At 41.9% G+C, this 22,186-nt stretch overlaps 1 long non-coding RNA gene across 2 annotated transcripts in view; it reads left to right on the top strand.

Moving 5' to 3' along the window:
* Positions 1-22,186, top strand: part of LOC120853109 — an 85,490-nt gene that overhangs the window by 5,499 nt on the left and 57,805 nt on the right. The gene's annotated exons all lie outside the window — the stretch shown is intronic.

Here is a 22,186-nt window from a genome sequence, read left to right as displayed (position 1 = left end):
CCCCAAAATCAGTTTTTCCCCCAGTTTAGGACCAATCCCTGATCAACTGCTTCACAGTTTCAGGGCAGTCATGGCTTCATTTTTGCATGTCCTGATATTTGACATGGACATTCATCAGAAGGGCTTTCTCTCTGTAGCTCCTTAGGACTATTCTTAATTACTTGTTGCCAGATGGGAATTAATTATGTGATTCCCAGTGGTAAAGAATCCAATGCAGGAGATGCAAGAGATGTGGGTCTGATCCCAGGGTAGGGAAGATCCCCTGGAGTAGGAAATGGCAACCCACTCCAGTATTCTAGAAAATTCTGTAGACTGAGGAGCCGGGTGGGGAGGGGGAAGGAACAGTCCATGGGGCTGCAGAGAGTCAGACATGGCTGAGTACACATACCCAAACACAGTGTTTTTGTTGTGACCATGTGGCATGCTAATCTCTAGATAGCCATAGTTTAATTTTTACACTCCTACGAAGTAGGGATTATTATTATTCTCATTTTATAGAGGACTGAAATGAAGTTCAAAAGTGTCATGAAGGCAACCCAGTACCATGCGGTTTTAAGTGCCCAAGGCAGCCTTTGAACTCAATTCTGTCCTACACTGAAGCCTAAGGTCCTAATCCCTCTGCAGAAAACTCTCAGTCTAGAGTCTGTGCCTCTGTCTCTGGTAAATTCCACGTGAACTTTTGTGTATGTGTGGTTTTTTTCTGGGAAGAAGGATCATGGCCTATATCAGATTTTCAAAGGGACTGTGGTCCCACCAGGCACTGAATTATTAGAGTTGGTGGGTCAGTTAGGATGTTCTTGGTTGCAAACAAAAGATAATCCACCTCAGGCTGGCCATGTGTCAGTTTTCATACACGGTTTCATTAGGATTCCTGCTTCATTTCTCTGTTATGCTCTTGGTTCTGCCCTTCTTCATGTGTTGGCTGGGTCCTCTGGCTTCTCTTATTGGTACCAAAATGCCTGCAACAGTTCCAAGCACTGTTCACCACTGGGGCGTCTCTCTCTCCCCACCATCCTATACCACTTGTGAACTTCACTCTGATTAGACCTTCTGAGGTCACGTGCCCCTTCTCACTTGTTCACTGGGGTGGACGCTGTGCACTAATTGGTTGAGGCCTGTGTTCCCTGCCCATTCCTGCATCAGTCCCATTTGTAAAGAGAATAAGATTACACTGAATGCCTGAGGCCACTGAGAACCCACTTCTGGGGCTGGGGGAAGAGTCATTGTTACTCAAACTGAGAGGGTAACAGGCAGGAAGGCCAAGGGTCTCCAAACGGAGGAAATAGGCTGCAAGTGTCAGACATTTTTTATCTCTCCCTTAAGTGGCAGGAGGAAACAAACTACAAGTGTCAGATTTTTTGTCCTTCTCTATACAAAATTAAAGAGTCGGACACGACTGAGCAACTGAACTGAACTGAACTGATACAAAATTAAAAGGAGGTTTCTCTTTTTCTTTTCTCAAACCTTGGGCTGATAATAGCTCAACAAACCAGTATTTATATCAATTGTTTTATGGCTGGGGGATGACAAACCTCGTGCCATCCTATCTCAAAAATGCATATTGTGGGAAAGGGGCCTAGTGAAACTCCCTCACCTTTGAGGTATCTCTCTTATCTGATTAAGCTTTCTAACAGACATAAAAAATCCAGTTAAAGACTAGCAGGTGGGCATTCTTTCTGCCCCCTTCTGATGTCTATGTCACAAGCTTTGTCTATCTCTTTTATACTTTAATAAAACTTTATTACACAAAAGCTCTGAGCAATCAGGCCTTGTCACTGGTCCCAGCTTGGATTCCTCTCCTCCAGAGGCCAAGAAACATGGGGTCTTTCACAGCTCAGCAACAACCTTTCAAAACCACATTTCTGTTTCATCATGGTCCAGGGAGGGGTGAAATGGATGATGGGTTGTCGTCCAACAATGCCGATATAGTTAGTATTCTTCCCTTGATAGCTCAAAGATCTTAGAACAAGCTCCCTAATCCAGTGGGTCAGGATGAAAGCAAATTCAGCTCCTAGGAGGAAGTGTTTTGGCATTTCATTGTTTTCTTTGATTTGAGGAGTTTAATGTCCTGCCTTCTCCCATCCCCAATCAGAGTCTATTTAGTGAGACAGAATGCCCCTACCAACTCAGGGATATTTCCTTTTGATGCGCTTCCCATTAGAGTTGCTGCTTCTGAGAAATGCTTTTATGCTCTGTGTTATAGACTCTTTTGGCATATTTTCCCACTTGTTTAAGAGTGTATAGTCTCAGACTCCAAAGGTGGGTGGGAAAGAGGAAGAGCATTTGAAAATGATAATGTGAAGGAAGACAGCAGTCTTTCTATGAGAAACCAGAGTGATGACTGCATGTGTCTGAAAATATAATTATCCTCTTTTGTTTTCTTGATAGAGTTTTGATAGATAGAATCTTGACAGCTCTGTTATGAAATGTTAAAATGTAATTTAGGTTAAAAAATCATAATTATCTTAAATTATAGTCTGAAGTCATTTTCCAGGCTTTGATCCTTTTATCGTGTGTGAAACAGCGGGGGCTGCAGGTGTAGCAATTCCAGCTGCTGTGTTTGCATAAAAATATGAAAGAAGTGGTTGATTGGCTCACTGGACACCCCTGGGGTCAGGGGAGTTGATGTAGGCACAGACAGGAAACCAATGGGATTCAGTTCCTGCAAGGAAATCCCTGGATGATGCTCTTAAATTAAGAGCCAAGGGGGTATGGGGGTGCTTCCATCCATTAGAGAATAAAGCCCAAGCTTTTTAGAGCAATATTCAGGCCCTTGAGGACATGGCCTTCAACCACATTCTCAGGCTCCAAGAGATTCATGATGCAGTGGGGAAGAGTGTGGGCTTCAGAGTTAGAGAGTGGACTCTTACCTCTCCATCCTGCTTGCTGAGCAATGCAGGATTGACTACTTAAGCTCTCTGAGCTTGTTTCCTCTGTTTCCTAAGAAAGAGACAAAGACACACTAACTTTCCTTGTGGAACCAAATTATGCCAGCACACCTCTGTCCTGGCCTAGACATCCCCTCCCTCCCTCTCCCTCTCTTATAGTCCCCTGTTTTTATTTCCTGATCTCTCTCCCTCATTCACCCTACCATTAAGGAGACTGGACATTCACTGGGGCAGGGGCTACGTGTCTGCCCCTCCCCTCTTCATCTCTAGGTCCAATAGAGTGATTTGTAACTCGGTTCATGGTTAAGTGCCAGATACAACTTTGTTAAAATGGAAGTTCACTAGCATTTTTCATTGTGCACTTGCTCTTCTTAGCAAATGTTGATAAAAATAAATAAGTGGGTTGGTTAAGGCAAGGCATGACTTTGCAGCATGGGCACTGGAGTCGGAAAGTCCTGGCTAAACTGCTGGCCTTGGGCAAGTGACCATTCAGTTTTCTCTGTAAAATGGGATGATTACAGGACTCATATCATTGGGTTGTACGAGAAAAAGCTAAGATAAATATAAAATAGACTTAGAGAAATATTACTTAACATGTACTATTAATAATTATTAATGGTAATAATTAGTTCTGTGAGGTAGATTAGTTCTGTGAGGTAAGAACTTTATGTACACTCAAGAAATTCAATGAAGATCTTAAATTCTTTCATGAAATGAGAATGAAAGCAAGAGTGGAGAAAAGCTTTCTCTTTTCTTTGCCCAAGATACAGGCCAAGACGAGTCTCATTGGATGTCTCCCTCAGCCAATCTGAGCATTACTGGTGGGCAGTGGTCACAGGGACAGCTGTGCCCAAGTGTGTCCCTGTGTCAGGAGACTGCCAGCCTCTGAAGCATGGCCCCCTTTAACATCTTCAGAAGACACTTATCATGAAGACTAAATCCTGCATCCATATTCTTTAGAGTCAAAGATCAGTATTGTACAACAGACGCAATGAGCTCATCGTAGCTCAGACAGCAAAGAATCTGCCCACAGTGCAGGAGACTGGGTTCGATCCCTGGGTCAGGAAGATCCCCTGGAGAAGGGAATGGCAACCCACTATCGTATTCTTGCCTAGAGAATTCCATGGACAGATCATGGGGTTACAAAGAGTCGGACATGACTGAACAACTAACACACACACATAAAAATATTGAAGCTATTTTTTATGAATGTTTTTATGTAGGTTAGCTCATTTAATAGTCACAGCAGTCCCTTAAAGTTATTCCTGTTTTAGGACTTCCTTGGCAGTCAGGTGGTTATGACTCTGTGCTTCTAGTGCAGGGGCGTGGGTTTGATCCCTGGTCAGGGACTAAGGGGCTCAGCAGGTAAAGAACCCACCTGCAATGCAGGAGACACAGGAAGCATGGGTTTGATTCCTGGGTTGGGGAAGATGCCCTGGAGCAGGACATGGCAAATCACTCCAGTGTTTTTGCTGGGAAAATCCTATGGACAGAGGAGCCTGGCGGGCTACAGTCCATGGGGTTGCAAAGGATGGACATGACTGAAGCGACCAAGTAAGTAGCACAGGCTGCATTGTGCAGCCAAAAAAAAAGTAGTTATTCCTATTGTTATCCCAACATCACAGACAAGGAAACTTAAGCACAAGGCAGTCAGGTAAACTGCCCAAAGTGAGATGGTTCAAGGTAGTGGAGACAGAATTTGCTCTTAGGCTGCCCCACTGTGGCCCCTGTGCTCTTCTCTACTGTCCACAGGCCCTGCTGCCCCTCCACTCATGATGTTTGCATCCCAAGAGGTAGGTACCTCTGGATGGTACCCAATTCACTGATACCCAAGTGGGTGTTCTTCGCCCCAGTTGATTGAGTCAGTCTCTGACCCGCTATTGAATGGTGATCAAAGTTACTGCATCTTTGGACTTTAATGCCACAGCTATCATTTTGAAGAGAGAACCATAATTTAAAAGACGCTTAGTGAAGTTTAATGAAAGGTAACTCGTCTCATGCTTGAGGTGAGTTGAAAGAGAATTCAAATATAAGCCAATCAGCTGCATGAAATGACTTTGCTTAAGGCCTGCATGGGTCTAGTGAAGGTAACTGAATAGGGCCAACTACAGGAATGGGCAGGCGCCCATTTGTTTCCCTTCCTCCAACACACGGGACGTCCTTACTCTCAGTCTTCCCAGACACTCTTCCCACTCTACGACCTGCCCACCCCCCAGCTCAGAAACCCTGCACACCTGCAGGAAAGCAAAAACCAGTTTTTAGGTAAACACATTGCACGTGTTTATGCAAACCCCAGAGTGGAATCAAGCTTTGGAGGAAGAGAGAACAGTTGTTTACCCTACATAGTTCTCAGATGCCGACAGACTAAGTGCTAATAATCCTGCAAAAGTTGTTGTGGAAAACTGCTTGGCCTCAGGCCTCTGTATACAACATGCTAAGACACGCAGAAGGGTTACTCAACCAGGTGCCAGCAGGATCTAGGGGAGCCGAGATGCCCTACTTAGCTCTGCCCTGCTCAGAAGGTTTCTCTGTTCCCTTGCTTTTGACCATGGGGCTGTAAATTTGAGAGCTTACTGAGATGTCAATTTTGAGAGGCCAGATTCTGTATAATGCTGCATCTGTGGTATTCCAGACTTAAAGCCTTTAAAATAAATGGAGGTATAAGTACTGGAAGGGCCAAATAAGGAAAACTATGAGCTAAAGAAAGTCTGAAACAAGATGTGACAAGCCTGTTACAAGCTATTCATAAATCCCTTCTGATTCATAGCAGGAGCTAAAACAACCTGTGAGCCCAGGACTGCTGCTGGTTGAGTGAGAGTGCTGGCATGATGATTTGATTTCTTCAGCAAGGACAGGGCAAATGGAGGCCTTTGGGAGGGAGATTGCTGTAGCAGATAAAAATGATCCTCCAAGACCAAATGGTCTTTTGGCTGAAGAACTCAGAGATTTGGTAACCAGAGTTGGACTGAAACCATGGAGTTGACTGAGGAAGTTCTCAGCCAGAGGCCACCTGGATAGACTTGTTAGGGGTGGTGGGCCCTTGCCTGCCTTTGCCCACACACTGCATTGTGTCTCTGGAAAGTGTGGTTCCCAGAGCCCAGTTTTCCTTAGAATAGGGGAAACTGTCTACTTCACAATTACCTAGACCATTTGTTAAAATGTGCATTTTTAGGTCTCATCCTAGACTCCCTGATTGAGAAACTCTGTCAATGCAGTTGGCAAATCTGCTTTTCTAGAAAATACTCCAGATGACTCTTTGTACTTAAACCACTGCTGAAGTCGATGGGCTTCCCTGGTGGCTCAGATGGTTAAGAACCTGACTGCCAATGCAAGAGACGCAAGAGGCATGGGTTCAGTCCTCAAGTGAGGAAGAGCCCCTGGAGAAGGAAGTGGCAACCCATTCCAGGAGTCTTTCCTGGAAAAGTCCATGGACAGAGGAATCCGGCAGGCTACAATCCAAAAGGTCACAGAGCTGGACACGATTGAGCACACACGCACACCTCACTGAAGCCTAATCGACAGATACATTCTTGGGCTTTGGCATATAATCTAACTTTTTTTTTTTAATTCAGAGAGAGAAGGATCTGTAATGGTCTAGGTTGGACATAAAAGGGTAAGAATTTGATGCATCTGAGTAGATTTACTTGGTTAGAACAGTGAATTGGCAAACGTATTTTGCTGAGAAATTCTGAACATAGAACAGGTGCCCAATAATGTGTTTATTGATTTGTTATGTCACCACTGAGAGATACCCAGGTCCTGTGGCAGATTCTTGTCCTCCAAAAATTTTCACTATCCTTGATAAGTAAAGGCCAAACACTGACAAAACATTTATGGATCCTGTGACATAACATATGATTGGATATTAGATTTCCTGAGGTAAATGTAAGCTGGATTGTGAAAAATTGGTAGATTTGGACTTGAAGAAACAGGACAGGACATGCCTGGCAAGGAGAATATAATATCTGGTGGCCAGAAATATAAGTGGGCTTGGGGGCTGATGGGACAGTAAGAAGAACTGAGTGACGAGTTGGGGGGTGGGAAGGTGTCATCAAGGGCCTTAGAAGCAGGTAGACGAATGTGGATGAGAAAAGAGAACTATTGAAGGCTGTTGAGTAGCAGAGACAATACCATTTCATGGATCCAGCAGGGCTAGGAGCCTCCCTAAGCTGGGTGCCACTTGCATGCTCATGGGAAAAATGATATGAAGTCAGATACATTTGGGAAGAGTCAGTTCAGAGTCTGCATTTGAGTTAGATGCTCAGGGAAGATGGAGCAGTGCAGAGCAGTTCTAGGGCTTCTAGGCCCTGGCTGGCTCGGGAGAGAGGCACCAGATCAGCCCAAGATGACTGGAGCCAGATACAGAGTTGAGTCAAGGTCATGGGCTGTGGAATCTACGGTGGAAGTGGCCAGAGCTTCCCAGGCAGGGCAGGAGGCCAAAGCAGACATTGAAGCTAGCAAGTAAGGAAAGACTTGGAACAGCAGAATCTGTGGAATTAGTCTGATTATCCATGGTGAAATGAGGCTCATGGGATATGTTCTTTGGAAATTCCAACCAAAAGCCTGTCAGGTCTTAAAGGGCTAGCCCTGCCCCCTGCCCCTGCATGGACATTGTTGGGGCAAAGCTCCACCAGCTGTGGGTTATAGTTACGATTGGTTTTCCTCCACATGGCACACTGGCAGGACCCATCTCTAGTCTGCCCAGAGCTGCAGTGATAAAGGGCATAACTGCTTTCTAGGAAAGTCACGATGCTCAACTTCCTGGTGATGCTAGCCAATGAGCAAACCTATGCTTTGAGGCCATCCATGTCATAGAGGCAGAGACTAGTCAAATAATAAGGGAGATTTTAGATTGAAGCTTGGGGATTGCAAAGATGTTTTTGTCTCCTGTATCAACTGCACTGGTTTGATGGTGGCTGCATGGAGTCTGGGTTCCACAGGAAAGAGTGTACTGATTGATCAGGGATGTTTGCCATGGGCATAGGGAGAGGGAGTGAACTGTGGCAGCTCCTGACCTCCTGACTCACATGTGAGGAGACTGAAGCCCCTAGATGGGGAGTGTGTGACCTGCAGTTGCAGAACTCAAGGGCAGAGCTAGGGCTGGACACGAGGTCTCCCGACTCCTGTCCAGCGTTTTTCCTCTGGAGCACACAGCCTTCCTTCTCTGCCCCTCTCCACAGGCTGTCACACTCACTTCTTTCTCCCAGTCCCACCCTTGGCTTTTGTTAGACTTTGCATTAGGAACTTGGCCACAGAACTGATTTGCACAATGGTTAAACTTGTTACACATGTGATCAGAACTCTTGGGGAAGGATTCTAGGAAAAGGAATTGCAGATTGATTCAGAATTCCCAAGTGCTGAAGAGGTGATTAGCTAGGGGGCTGGCAGGCGTTCAGTGAGTGGAGAGGCAGGAATAATGAGGAAAGGTTTTTTAAGGTAGCAGCAGTGGATCGTCCATACTGTTACTGAGCCGAGGATCGAAAATTGAAGTTGAAGGCTTTGAGCTGCTCAAAGTGGGCGGTGTGGGGTGGGTGTGTGGTGAGGAGAGGACCCGAGGAGCCGCTGGAAGAGGCAACGGGAGTCTTGGAAAGCACATGGGCAATTGGCTCTGCTGGTGTAGGATAGGCACCCGGAAAACGTGAGCCAAAAATCCAGCCGTGTTTATTGCTTCTCAGTGGCACAGTAACCCTGAGAGTGGCTGTGATTAGCCAGGTTTTACAGAAATGGGAAATGAGCTGGGTCTCCAAATGCTTACCTCACTCATGCAGGACCTATGGGTGCCTGACTGCACTGCTGCTGCTAGGTCACTTCAGTCGTGTCTGACTCTGTGTGACCCCATAGACGGCAGCCCACCAGGGACGGGACGGCAGTCCGCCGTCCCTGGGATTCTCCAGGCAAGAACACTGGAGTGGGTTGCCATTTCCTTTTCCAAAGCATGAAAGTGAAAAGTGAAAGTGAAGTCACTCAGTCGTGTCTGACTCTTAGCAACCCCGTGGGTTGCAGCCCACCAGACTCCTCCGTCCATGGGATTCTTCAGGCAAGAGTATTGTAATGGAGTGGGTTGCCATTGCCCTGTAGACCACAAATCTCATCTCCTTCCCCTGGGAGTGAGAATGTCTTCCCAGGTACCCTACTCCTTAAACGAAATAAAAGGCTTGTCCCTTCTGCTTATTGCCCTGCCATCTAGGTGGGTGAGAGGTGGGGGTGGGGTGGGGAGGACTTTCAGCTTCCAGTCTAGGGAACAGAAATCTAACCTTATTTCAAATTCCTAGAGTGGAGACCAGGTCTGTGTTGTGTTTGTTCTTGAGCTGTGTGCATGTTTCATCAACAAATTAACTTCAGAAGGAAATAGTATGTTTGAAACTTTCATACCTCTACATGTCATTTCTGTTAGTGGACCTCATCTCCTCTCCCCTATGCTGTTTTTTGTTTTTGCTAAAAGAATCAGTGATAAACTATTTGTTTAAAGAGATGTGCATCAACAAGGTCCTACTGTATAGCACAGAGAACCATATTCAAATCCTATGGTAAACCATAAAGGAAAAGAATAAATAAAAAGAATGTGTGTGTGTATATATATACATAACAGAATCACTTTTCTGCACAGCAGAAATTAACACAACATTGTAAATCAACTATTTTCAATAAAGAGTAAAATAAAATAAAGAGATGCAGCCTGCTAAGTCAGACTGCCCTCAATTGCTCGTGGCATTTGGAGACATTAGATGTTGTTATTTGAAGCTGTTCACAGAGGCTTCCAGCACATGCCCAGCCAGGCACGGCCTCAGGGTAGACAGAGCTCAACTCCACCAGTGCCCCCATCAGGGTAATAACAGGGTAATGTCTCCTGTCTCACTCTCAGCTTCAGAAAGTAAATCGGAAACTCTAGGGCCTGGCTGGAAAGCACCCTGTCCTTCTCCTGCCAATTAGGAGCTGTGCCCTTGAGGCCTATTGGCAGAGGTAGTATGGCCATATACAGGCATTAAAAGCAAGCCACCTGATCAAAGCCATCTATTGCTGCTTGTGCTGGCTGCTGGCAGTGAAGGCGGAACCTAGATGGGGGCTGGTTAAGAGTCACCCCCTACCCCCCATCTCTCTTCAGTCTCACAACCACACTGTGTCTAGTTTAACTTAGTCTAATGGTCTTAGAACCACACTATGGAGTAGGGAGAGTCCATCAGTCTCGTTTAACAGACAAGGAAACCAGGATACAGACCTATTAAGTGTCCTGTTCAAGGCTACATTGAAATCCTAACATTTATTTTTTGCTTTAAATTTTTTTTCTTTTCCAGTTTTATTGAGATGTAATGGACAAATAATGTTGTATAATTTTAAAGTGTACAACATGATGATTAGATATATGTATATATTGCAAAATGATCACTACTCTGTCTAGTTAATATTCATCAACTCACATAATTACAGTTTTTTCCTTGTGATGAGAACTTTTAAGATCTCTTTTAACAGTTTTCAAATATGCAGTACAGTCTTGTTAACTGTAGTCATCATGGTGTACATTATATCCCCAGGACTTGTTTATCATATAACTAGAATTTTGTACCTTTTGACTACCTTCATCCATTTAGCCCACTTCCACCACTTCGCAGCCACCAATCTATTCTCTGTACCTAAGAGTTTGGTTTTTTAGATTCCATAGGTGATATCATACAGTATTTGTCTTTCTCTATCTGACTTATTTCACTAAAACCCTAACATTTAAAAATAGAAACCCAGCTTCTCCATGTCTATAGAGGTGATTCTTTAAATGAATAAAAATCACCAAATATTATTTTAATTACATTGCTTCTTTCTGGGAGGTGATACTTGCAATGCAAGTAAAAATGAAAGAAAAAAATTTGAATTCTGCTTTTTTTCTGAGAACCAAATGAAGTCTACCCAATTAACTTAACTACATGATATGTCAACACTAGACTGTCTTGCTTTAAAGATTTTGCAAGTGTTACATATTTTTACTTTTAAAAGACTGAATCCAAGAGTCTTTACTATAACGATTTTTTGAAAATTTGCATATAATTTTATTAAAAGAATAAATTCACAGTAGAAAACCTGAAAATTTCTATAAAGGCAGAAAGCAAATACCATCCTAAAGTAAAAAGTCAGAAATAACTGTTTACATTGCTATATTTTCTTCAGTCTGTCTTTCTAGGCTTAAACATGTTTCTTTATGCAAAATTAAGGTTTTGCTTTATACAGTTTGGAGCCCTAGATTTTTTTCACTTTACATCGTCCTGTTTCTGTAACATTAAGATTAAAATATATTATTTTTCTCTTTTTGAAATGTTTTCTTCATTTGGCTGGGACATTTCTCTTTCAGTTGTCATGAGAATCTTCTAAATCTCTTTAGTGGAAGCTCTTCATCTGTCTAATGTCTACCAGTGGGAGGTGCCCCCAAACTCAGTCCTAAGGCCTCAAGCCCTCTCCCTTGCCAGGTGGTCCCATCAGGTACCATGGCTTCAGATACCATCAATCCAGTGCCAACTCCCAAATTCTAGCCTCAACACTAGACACATGTACAGCTGCCTATTTGCCACCTCCACTTAGATAACTAATAGTCATAATTTATTATGCCTAAGAACCTGCCTGCCAATGCAGAAGGTGTAAGAGATGAGGGTTTGATCCCTGGGTCAGGAAGATCCCCTGGAGGAGGGCATGGCAACCCACTGTAGTATTCTTGCCTGGAGAATCTCATGGACAGAGGAGCTTGGTGGGCTACAGTCCATGGGGTCGCAAAGAGTTGGACATGACTGAAGCAACTTAGCATGCAAAGCTAAACTCCTAATGAACACACACCCCAGGTTCCCCTTCTTGGCAAATGGCAACTCATCCTTGAGCTGTTCACACCATGTCTGAAGTTTTTCTCTGACTCTTGTCTCTTATATAACACAGCCAACCCTTCTGCAAATCCTGCCATCCTTGAACTTCTTGTGGGGCTCATTTCAGGATGGATGTAAATCCAGGCATTATGCCGTACACCTTAAACTTATATAACGCTGTATGTTGATTCCACCTCAATGAAACTGGAAGAAGAAAAGAAAAGACCAAAGCTAGAGGAGGAAATAATGTCAAGCTGAGATGAGGACCAGACAGTAATAAATCACCTGAGGAAAAGCAGTCCTTGGATGTGGACAGCTATACATGTTCAATCAGATTGCTTTTCTTCTGAAAAATAACCTCTCATGTTGAAAAGTCATCTATCATTATTTCTTGATAGTAATAATCTGATTTCTTGATGCTGGGATTAGTTTTCACATGTATTAGATTTGCCATGTTACACAAGCTCAAATTGCACTGTGGTTTGACTTAATGTGATATAAGTAATTGGTGTGGGCATCTTCTCTTTTAAGGGTAAACCTTTTAGTTTGCTTGCATAAAAACAAACAGCAGTAGTAAACAGAGTTACTATTTACTTTCTGTCTCATTTTGTAAAAGTTTTATTGAAACATAGTTTATTTGCAGTATTGTGTTAGTTTCAGGTATATGGTAAAGTGGTTTATATATATATATGTATGAAAATGAAAGTGTTAGTTATTCAGTTGTGTCCGACTCTGCGACCCCATGGACTACAGCCCACCAGGCTCCTCTGTCCATAGGATATTGTCCACATATACATATATATACTTTTTTACATTCTCTTCCTTTATAGATTATTATAGGATATTGAGTATAGTTCCCTGTGCTATGCAGTAGGTCCTTGTTGGTCATCTAATTTGTACATAGTAGTGTGTATATGTTAATCCCAAACTCCTAATTCATTCCTCTGCCCCCCACCCCTTTTAGTAATCCTCAGTTTGTTTTCTCTGTCTGTGAGTCCATTTCTGTTTTTCAAGTGTGGTCATTTGTATTCTTTTTTTTAGATTCCATGTGTAAGCAGTGTTAGATGATATTTATCTTTGGCTTACTTCACTTAGTATGATAATCTCTAGGTTTATTCATGTTGCTGCAAAAGGCATTATTTCATTCTTTTTGTGGCTTAGTAGTATTCTATTGTTAAATATATATAAATATATATACACATACTACATCTTCTTTACCAGTTATTTGTTGATGGACAGTTAGGTTGCTTCCATGTCTTGGTTATTATAAATACTATAGCTATGAACATTGTGGTGCATGTATATTTTCAAATTATATTTTTCTCCAGATATATGCCCAGGAGTATTTTAAGCAGTCATGAAAGAAACCATCCAAAAGTAATTTTGAAAGCATTTCAGAATGTTTATTTTTTAAAATTTCTGCATCCTCATATGTAATCTGGTGAATGCATTTTATTGTGACACCTTGTTATTTTAAAAAATAATTTCTGAACTTCCATAAAATTTCTCTTGATTAAGAAAAAAATTCCTACCATTTCTCCAGTTCGTTCTGCCTTTCAAGTTGTCCAGAATCAGATGAAAGTCACCCCTTGTTTCACCTTTACTGCAGTCACCCTGGCTCACATCATCCTCCTCTGTTTGTTGGATGATTTCAGTAGCCACCTAAGGGGTCTTCATCCCGATTCTATCCTGGCTTCATGCCAGTTTATACTCAAAAGGATTCTAATCTCACTTCTAGTTAGATACGTCCATGTTCCATCACTGCCTCCATCGCCACCCCCCTGGCCCTCGTCCACTCTGCTCTACCCACACTGGCGTCTAGCTTGCTGTTGCCCCTGTAGCTTTGTTTGACTGTGTTCTAACTGGATAGATTTCCCCGCAGAGAGCTGCCTGTCTGTTTTCCTTTGCTTCATGTTTCTGTTCAAATACCACCTCGCTTGTGAAGCTCTCCCTGAGTAATATTTATACACAGCCTTCTCTCTACCCAATACCTCCTCCCCACACTCATATTTGTTTCTATTTTCTCCATATTGCCTTATCTAGTTAGCATTTGTATTAGTTTCCTAAGGCTGCTATAATAAAGTAGCATAAACTGGGTGGCTTGCAAAGTGTGAATTTATTCTTTCCCAGTTCTAGAATCAAGGTGTGGGCAGAGGTGGTTCCTTCCAAGGGTCTGAGAAAGTATCTGTTCATTGTCTCTGTCCTAGCTGCTGGTGATGGTCAGCAGTCCTTGTTATTCCATGGTTGATAAATGCCTCACTCCAATCTCTGCCTTCACCTTCACATGGCTGTCTTCCTTCTGGGTCTTTCTGCTCTTCATGTAAAGATAACCTTTGTATTAGACTAAAGGCAAACTTTTCTGTAATATGACCACAATTTAATGTAACTAATTCCATCTGTGATGATCCTATTTCCAAATAAGTTCACACTCTGAGTTAGGGATTCAACATATCTTTTTTGGGGGGAACACAATTCAGTCCATAACAGCATGCAAGGCATTTTATTTTTTTATTTGATTAGTACCTGTCTTTACCCACCAAAAAGCAAGCAATTTCTTGTTCACTAATGTGTTCTTCATGCCTGGAACAGTACCTTGGACAGAGTAAGAAGTAAAGGATGAATGAATGATTATGAATATGCCATTTTCTAATTTTTTTCTCAACTTCTTGCAATTTAGTAGTGTTGGTCCATACAGAATTAACAAGGAAATGTTATTCATTCAGATTTTTTTTTTAATTTGTGAAAGAAACTTGAAGGAAAGGATGCCCTGGTTCATTTGTGTTAAATATCGGCTAAGTAAGGGTTGAACCAGAGTTTTAGTGAACAGTAACACCAGATTCCCAGCTGACACACCGCTGAGTTTCCCACCCTGAGCCAGTCCTAAGACCTGTCAATTCTGTGCATATGTCTGGGCTGCTGAAGAGACATCACTTACCACAGAGATAGGTGCCATTACTCATTTATTTTATGCACTCTAATCTTATTCCAGCCCACACTGCCTGGTAATTTTCCTTCATGGTTTCCTTCATGGTTGGCTCTCTCTCCTACTCTTCACAGTGCTCAATTAAATTTTTTTCTACCCTCTTTATATTTTGTCATATTTCTTCTCCCAGAATCTAAGTAAATTTTAGATATCCTTCACAGATAAAATAGAAACCACCAAACAGACACTTCCTCAGCTTTCTGACACACACCTGCAAACCAACCTGTGTCCAAATTCAGGCTTTTTTCTCCCTTCCTGTCATAGTGTGAAAGTGTGTCTCCTCCTGGCCGTAGCAAGCTTCTTCCATCTGGGACCACAGCCCCGGCTGTCTTTTTAAGGAACACATTCCTGCAGTTATGCTTCCTCTTCTAGTATCTTTGAACAGTCTCTTCTGTTGGGTCCTTCTTAGAAACATCTAAAAGTTATCATCTCTTTCATCATAAAGTATGTTCCTTTGATCTCTGGTTACCCTCCATCAACTACTTTATCTCTGTTCTCCCTTTATAGCCAAATCACTTGAAAGTGTTATTTGTAGTTGCTCTGTGTCCCTCCTCTTCTCCTAAGAACATTTCAACTCATCACAACCTGACTTTTAACTTGGCCAAATTAAGAAAAAAAAAAAAAAGAAAGAAAGAAAACGGCTTCCTTGTTGTGAAATAAACTCTGATATATTTTATGTTTTTTTTTAATTTTACTTATTTATTTCTGTTTGTACTGGGTCTTTGTTGCTGTACACACTCCACTGTAGTTGCTGTGAGGAGGGGCTACTCTCTAGTAGCCGTGTGCAGACTTCTCACTGTGGTGTCTTCTTTTATTGCAGAGCACAGGCTCTAGGGCACGAGCTTCAGTACTTGCAGCACGTGGGCTCAGTAGTTGTGGCTCCTGATCTCTAGAGCATAGGTGCAATAGTTGCTCTGAGGTATGTGGGATCTTCCCAGATCAGGAATTGAACTCTTGTCCCCCTGCACTGGCAGGCAGACTCTTTATCACTGAGCTACCGGGGAAGCCCTAAACTCTGATATTTTTGACTACCTATTTCTTGAAACATTTTCCCTCCCCATTAATTTGCAGGATATCGTCTCTTCCAAAAAGCAAATACTTTTTTTCTCCTTCAGGTTCATGTTCATTCTCTCTCTCTCCTTCTCCCTCCTCCAACAGCCACCTCTGCCCCCGACTCACCACCCTAGTTACTTTTTTTAATCATTAGCTGGAGTTCTAGTTCCAAATCTCAAGACTTCTTTTCTCTTCTTCTCTATAAGGGAAAACTTTTTCCTAACTGTTATTAGTCTGCTTGGTCTGCCATAACAAAATACTATTGACTGGGTGAGTTAAATGACTGAAATTTATTTTTTCACAGTTCTGGAGGCTAGAAGTCAAAGATCAAGGCATCAGTATGCTCAGTTTCTGGTGAGGATTCTCTTCTTGGCTTGTAGATGGCCACCATCTTCCTGTGTCCTCACATGGTGGAGAGATAGCAAGCAAGCTCTTTGTTATCCCTTCTTATAAGGGCACTAATTTCATCATGAGAGCCCCACCCTTACCACCTTATCTAAAACTAAGTACCTCCCAAAGTCTCCATCCCCCAAAACAATAACATTGGGGATTAGGGCTTCAACATATGACTTTTGTGGAGGACAGGATTCAGTCCATAGTACAGGCTGTCCCTTAATCCTATTTCCCGAGTCTGTCCTTGGTTCTCCCCTCTTCTCATACTACATGTTTCCGTGGCTTCAGAGAATCAAATGATGGTTCCCAACTCTGTATCATCATGCTTTTACTAATTATAAGTACTATTAACACACACACATATATCTATATTTTTTTCCTACTTAGGAGTTAATTTACCTTTTCCCCTCAAGTTTTGCATAGTTTCATAGTTATCGTTAATGGCTAATGATAAAAATTTTAACTTTCTTCACTGATCCTGTATTATAGGTCATTTTAATAGTTTCTAATTTGGGAATATTATGAAAAAAAGTGAAAGTGTTAGTTGCTCAGTGATATCCAACTCTTTGTGACCCAATGGACTGTAGCCCACGAGGCTCCTCTGTCCATGGAATTCTCTAGGCAAGAATACTGGAGTGGGCCATTCCCTTCTCCAGGGGATCTTTCCTACCCAGGGATGGAACCTGGGTCTCCTCTGTTGCAGGTGCGTTCTTTACTGAGCCACCAGGAAAGCCCAGGGATATTATAGATAGCACTATAACATATTTTCAGATATATATTTTTTTCTCATGTTATTTCTTTATAGGGTAAATTTTCAAGAGTCAAAGAGATTAAATATTTTTATAGTGGTTGATATATATGTCCCTCATTTGAATCACAAGGTCTGGAGGAGATATTCAAACATTTTAAAAGACTATTCACATACACATCCATCTTTTAAGAAAAATGGCCTCCTAACTTTTTGCCATTGTTATAATTATTAACTAGTTCTTTCTCTCTTAGGGACAGAGCCTCCTATTAACTGGTTACCACCTATCAGACTTGGGCCAGATCCAGAAACTGAAAGCTACACCGTGTGGGCTTTGTGTGAGGGAACCAATCACCTTTGGAAGACTGGGAGAGGGTGTGCGCATTAAGTTCCTCTATACCGTGAAGTGCTAATCAACTTCCTATTTTTAAAAAGTATGAGATGATGAAAGAGAAGGCCAGTCACTCAGCTAAAGGTTGTTGCTTTGTCTGGAGTAAGAGTAAGCCAATGGCACTAATTGTTAATGAAACTCACATTGCAGTTGGTCCTGAGAATCTATGCTGCTGATGGATAATGCTCCCCCACTGCTGAGCCTTCCCATGCTTCTCTGCAAAAATCTTTAATGTTTGTTAATAACTGGTACACATATCCTCCTTATAACCCTGAAGAACTTAATTAGCAAAGCCAGCACACTGTTGCTTTACAGAAGGGACATGCCACTTGACTATCTCACCAGTGATAATATCTGTGGATCACCTGGGTCACCACAACCTTATAAGTTCTGAAGATTGGCATGGAAACCTATTCTAGAGAGTTCAGTTCAACAACTGTAAAATTGTAGCTCAGGGTTGATTAATTTGATTACTCATTTGAAACACTCAGTGTTTAAATGATCTGTAAATTTCACTTTCACTGCTGCTACTGCTGCTAAGTCACGTCAGTCATGTCTGACTCTGTGTGACCCCATAGACGAGAGCCCACCAGGCTACCTCGTCCCTGGGATTCTCCAGGCAAGAACACTGGAGTGGGTTGCCATTTCCTTCTCTAGTGCAGGAAAGTGAAAAGTGAAAGTGAAGTCGCTCCGTTGTGTCCGACTCTTCGCGACCCCATGGACTCTAGCCTACCAGGCTCCTCCATCCACGGGATTTCCCAGGCAAGAGTACTGGAGTGGGTTGCCATTGCCTTCTCCTCACTTTCACTAGTTATTGTAAATTAAGTTCATTCACAAAGAATCTGACCTCTAGAAAATTAGTCACTATTATTCTGTTCTAAACAATATTATTCATTTATGGGAGTTCATCTCATATTGATCTCAAATTATTTAATAATGAAATCACAAACGACCTAGACACAAAAGTCCTGAGATTTACAGGACTGGAGGCTCCACATTGTCTACTGGAACCTCTCATTTGATTTCTGTTGAGGTTGGTTCTTAGAGCTGTGACCAACCTGAATGCGTTCATGTTTCTGTGTAGTATTGACCCCTATGCAGAAGACAACAGTCTCCTCCTTGTATAATTCCCTCCCCTTGAGTGCTGGTAGAGTGTGTGAATTGGTTTTAGCAAACTAAATATGGCAAAGGTGATGGCACAGTCACTCCCACAGTTATATTACTGTTATAAAGAATCCATTGCAGCAGACAGGAGAAATTCTCCTTTGGCTTTGAAGAAGGAAGCTACGACATGGCAATGAAATGTAGGAAGTCTCTAGAGCGGCCCTTAGCTGACAGCCAGTGGACCTGGCTCAAAAAATAGATACCTCAGTCTTATAGCTGCACAATACCAAATTCTACCAAAACCCCTGTGAATAAGGAAAAGGACCCCAAACTCCAGAAAGGAGCACAGCTGGGCTGACACCTAGATGTCAGCCTTGAAAGACCATGGGTCAAGGATCCAGGTTAACCATGCCTTCTCTCCTGACCTCCAGAAAGTGAGATGGTCAGTTGGGGTGTTTGTAAGCCACAAACTTGGTAACAGAAAATTAATACAGTCTCCTTAGGGTAGTATGTAAGAGGGTGGGTTTAAATCTCAGCTCTTCTATTTATTAGCTATTCAGTCTTGCTGCTGCTGCTGCTAAGTTGCTTCAGGGAAATTACTTAACATCTCTGAGCCTCTTACTTTAACTATAAGAATAGTACTTATTTCAGGGTGTTAAAGATTGAATGAAATAATGCATGTAAGTCACTTGGGGGGGTACTTGACACATAGTACATTCTTAGTAAATGTTTTTTCTTGCCAACAGAGATTGGATATTATTAGTTTCATAATGCCAAGCATTTTCATTATTTCTTTCCTCTATGTACCCCATGTTTTGAATATTTTTGTCCATTACATTAATTTAATTTATGAAGTAAACATTAATCTTCCCATCTATTCCTAATTAATCACATGCTTAGAGCATCTGATCAGCTTGAGATATTCTAAATAGAATATTTATAATTAATATAATTTGGTTAAAAGCAAAGACATTTGGTGTTATGGTTAATGCAATTCCCATTAGCTTTTGAAATATTAGGAAAGAGTGGTTGAATCTTGTTAAACTACAAGATTTGGAACCAAAATATAGTGGACTGATGGGTAGGTAGACCTTGAGTGACTTTCTGAAGTTAAGCAAGGTAATCATGCTTTCTTTTATAAGCTACCATATTTGATCATTGTTGAGTGAGTGAGACTGTGGAAAGAAAACTTGAGTTCAAGTAAATGAAAAAGTGCCAAGAAAGCAAAAGAAAGACCTTAGATACAATATTAAAATTAGTTAGGTACTTAATGCTTGGAATTAACTTAAAAATTGTGAAGGTTTTAGGAATTATGCAGTGTGAGCCTTAGCGTTATGGTAAAGTGAATGAATGGCAACCCACTCCAGCACTCTTGCCTGGCAAATCCCATGGATGGAGGAGCCTGGTAGGCTGCAGTCCATGGGGTCACTAGGAGTCGGACATGAATGAGCAACTTCACTTTCACTTTTCACTTTCGTGCATTGGAGAAGGAAATGGCAACCCACTCCAGTGTTCTTGCCTGGAGAATCCCAGGGACAGGGGAGCCTGGTGGGCTGCCATCTCTGGGATCGCACAGAGTTGGACATGACTGAAGTGACTTAGCAGCAGCAAAGTGAATAAATACATTCTATTTATGTTCACCATTTATATTTAAATGTTCTTATTTTATAACTTATTTTGCGTATGCTGTGCTGTGCTTAGTTGCTCAGTCATGTCCAACTCTTTGTGACCCCCCATGGAGTCCACCAGGTTCCTCTGTCCATGGGATTCTCCAAGAAGGAATACTGGAGTGGGCTGCTATGCCCTCCTCTAGGGGATCTTCCCAACCCAGGGATCGAACCAGGGTCTCCTGCATTGCAGGAGGATTTACCAGCTGAGCTACCAGGGAAGCCCTATTTTGTGTATAGCACTCATATTTGAGGTATGACTGCTACTCTTTCATTCAAGCTTTATTTCCTTTTTGAATATTGTCTTAAAAACTATATTTCATTCTATTATTAGTATCAAGTCCTAATACATTCAGGTTTTAGCAAACACTTTTCAAGTTGATCACAGATTAATAGGCATTTGTACTTAATAGAAGTTTCTTCTTTAAGCTTTAAGTTAAACTTTAGGTTTTTTGCTTTAAGTTTCTGTACGTTTCTTTTACATAAACCTAGCTAAAATTCTGATGAACAGAAATAGCTATGTTATAAGGAACTCTGTCATCGAATCTGAAAGTATATTAATTTATTAAAATGCAGAAAAATCTTAAATACATATGAAAAGTTGTTTAAACACATAGAATTTTCCAAGTTTATACTCTGTATAAACTCAGAAAAACACCAGTTCATAATATAACACACACATAACCTGTGCAGCAGACACAATATATACAGCATCCACAGTACGCATACATATAAACACAGATGGCAATCTGCGTTAGCATATTAAGTTCTCTGAGAAGTTCTGAAAGAGGCAACTGCTGAACTTTGCTTAATTGTGTTTTCCTGAAATTAATTTCGGAATCCGTCCTCCCTCTTCCCACAAGAAACCTTGATTCCTGATGACTTAGTGCTCCTTGAAACATACTTTGTGAATGACTGCTCCAGGAGACTTCTCCCCATGGAGTTAACTATTTTATAGGATAACCATGAGATGCCTCCACATTTATGGGTGGAAGATACACACCATCATTAAAGCAAGCAACAAATGAGAAACAATACCTCCAAACTATGTAGAGAACGTTGAGGATTATGGAGGATACTGAAAACTATTAACTTCCTTCTAGAGTCATATACATATAAAGCCAGATTTGGCCACAGGCAGTCACTGTACTGATGTTTTGTACTCATGTAGGTAGAGAGGTCCTGTTGGCATCAAAGACGGTCATCTTCTGCAAACTGGGTCAGGAACCCAAAGAGGGGAGTTTCCCTGACTGGCACACTATCAACAGCTATGGAGTTGACAAGCACTATGCTTTCTTCATTCCTGGCCCAGAGAGCCAGAGGCAACTCCCTATCAGCTCGTACCCTACTCAGTTTATTTCATGAGAATCAGAGAGGAATATATTTCAGCATTTCAAGAATATTCAGTAGGGTATCTTACTTACCTCAGGTGCTTACTCTGAAGAGTAAAAAGGTTTTGTTTTCATAAAGAACCTTTAACATTTGCTATCAGGGTGCCAGACCATAATTCTGTATAAGCTTTCCTTAAGGTTTGATGGACAGTTGTTCAGTTTAATTGACAGGGGCCACTTAAGGCTATGGTTTTCCAGTAGTCTTGTGTGGATGTGAGAGTTGGACTGTGAAGAAAGTTTAGCGCTAAAGAATTGATGCTTTTGAACTGTGGTGTGGGAGAAGACTCTTGAGAGTCACTTGGACTGCAAGGAGACCCAACCAGTCCATTCTGAAGGAGATCAACCCTGGGATTTCTTTGGAAGGAATGATGCTGAAGCTGAAACTCCAGTACTTTGGCCACCTCATGCGAAGAGTTGACTCATTGGAAAAGACTCTGATGCTGGGAGGGATTGGGGGCAGGGGGAGAAGGGGACGACCGAGGATGAGATGGCTGGATGGCATCACTGACTCTATGGATGTGAGTCTGAGTGAACTCCGGAAGATGGTGATGGACAGGAAGGCCTGGCGTGCTGCATTTCATGGGGTCGCAAAGAGTCGGACACAACTGAGCGACTGAACTGAACTGAACTTATTGCTGAAGTGAGAATAAAAGGTCTACAGTGTCTAGTGAGTTTTTATATTTTGAATAAAACCATGAGTTGCACAAAGTACTTCTATTCTATTTAAAAAATAA

Source organism: Oryx dammah, unplaced genomic scaffold, assembly GCF_014754425.2.
Source record: "Oryx dammah isolate SB20612 unplaced genomic scaffold, SCBI_Odam_1.1 HiC_scaffold_26, whole genome shotgun sequence".
NCBI classification, from domain to species: domain Eukaryota; kingdom Metazoa; phylum Chordata; class Mammalia; order Artiodactyla; family Bovidae; genus Oryx; species Oryx dammah.
The sequence above is the reverse complement of the archived record's forward strand: the minus strand, read 5'-3'. Positions and strand labels throughout refer to the sequence as shown.